A 2,209-nucleotide genomic window follows, 5' to 3' on the forward strand; every position below is an offset into this window, starting at 1 on the left:
TTTTATGTTTTTTATGGATTTGTCAGTTTTAACTTGGACTTTTTATCTTGAACATTCCTTTGGTTTATTAATCTGATGGCAGATATATTACTTCCTTTTTGTATTTGTCGATTATGTGGTATCATTGTTCTCATTGCTAGGATTCCAATTGGAGACTAATTTTTAGCCAAGAATGAGAGCAGCATTTCGTATTTCATTGTCGAAGGTACGATGTCATATAATGAAGGTTAAGATTTAAAACGAATTATGTTTATGAACAAGATAAAGGTATAAATAATTAAAGTGTTTCATTCGGAAATGTTAAAGGTTCATCCTGTTTTGTATTAGATTTAACCTTCACCGATAAATTATGACAATCAGTCATCAATTTTGTGTTGAAATGAAATATCATTGATATGGTCATAATTATAAACACACTGTCTACAAAATTTTAAGTTTTGTCATTCTCAGAAAGATATTACATTAGCTGTATTTGGCAAACATTTTAGGAATGTTTGGACATTAATGCACTCCAACTTCGTATTTTGTATCTAATTCCAATCCTGGCATTCAAAATGAGTTTATTCATCTGCCTGTGTTCGAGCAACAATCTAAGTATGTGTTGAAACGCCAAAGGTTCAATGCATCCAAGTTTCCTCTATTCTATCATAAATAACTGCTTATTGTAAATAATATACATTAGCATCAAGAGGCACTGTGAAACATTTATAAAACAAAGAAAAATAACTGTCATGTATGTATAGTCTATGGATCCTTATATATTAGAGCTAGCACATGTTTTTTGGTTTCTTGTGTATCTTGTACGGACAGAGTGAGGTGGGTTTTTTTCAGTTTATGCCAAACATATTTAATTTGTTATGCCATTTTACTTTCGTTGCAATACTAACATTTTTGTAATTCACTTTTCTGTACATATCCTTTGAACCATTCTTAGATTTAAAGGAAAAACACATATTGAAAGTCACAAATGCTGGAAACCTTTTCTCTTTCACATCTTCATTGCTGCTCACAAGGAAGCTATTAAACCAAGAGTTCCAAATGGTGAAGTTGAAATCATCCCTTCGTAAATTTTACGGACGCCATCACGAGTTGGTTGACCGTTATGGAATAACCGTTTCACAAATGATATCGGATATGTTCCTTACGTCGTAACTACAATCCCCTTCCCTTTCATGAATATGACCTACCGAATTAGACTATTTACCGGATTTGTAATCACTTAAGCAACACGATGGGTGCCACATGTGGAGCAGGATCTGCTTACCCTTCCGGAGCACCTGAGATCACCCCTAGTTTTTGGTGGGGTTCGTGTTGTTTATTCTTTAGTTTTCTATGTTGTGTCGTGTGTACTATTGTTTTTCTGTTTGTCTTTTTTATTTTTAGCCATGGCGTTGTCAGTTTGTTTTAGATTTATGAGTTTGACTGTCCCTTTGGTATCTTTCGTCCCTCTTTCATTGATAGATTTTGACATGTGAACAATTCAATAATTATGTAAAATGACAGAAAGAAATAATCGTTTATTTTTAACATTACAAAATAAATCTTAGTAACGATTTAGTTTAAAATATCCGAGTTTCTGTTGATAATGACAAAGCTACATGGTATTTGAGATTATCACCAATCAGCTGTTGATCAGTCGTTTTGATTTGGTGTCTCTGTTCAACATTTTCTACGTCAAAATATAATCATAAATTCCAAAGCACCAGAGATTAACCACTTTTAAATTGATTTTATGGTTTCTTAGTATTTTATAGATTAATACATGTCCTTTTCCATATCAGCCTCGAGGGAGATACCCAGGCTGATATGGAAAAGGCCATGTATTAGTCGCTTTATCATATACTTCCGACAATAGTTTTGTGTAAAAAAAAACTCATCATAGATACCAGGAATAAATAAGGCAAATAAACAAATGCAATAACTAAAACAGTCAAAAACTTTACAAAGAAGTAAAATTATGAATCAAATATACTATAACTGTCCAACAACAGCATCACTACCTCAATATATATGTATGATAACATTTCCTATAGAGGCATTTTGAAACATTGAAAATTTGGAAGAGTTTTATGATCATTATTACTCCATGTTTGTTGTTCTATTAAATGATTCTTTTAAAATTGTCAATGGCATTTGTTAGCAAGTACTAAACTGGGGACAAAGGATCCCGTAAATTTTGACGTCGTCATAAAAAATATCTGACGTCACA

Source organism: Mytilus edulis, chromosome 7, assembly GCF_963676685.1.
Source record: "Mytilus edulis chromosome 7, xbMytEdul2.2, whole genome shotgun sequence".
Taxonomy (NCBI): Eukaryota; Metazoa; Mollusca; class Bivalvia; order Mytilida; family Mytilidae; genus Mytilus; species Mytilus edulis.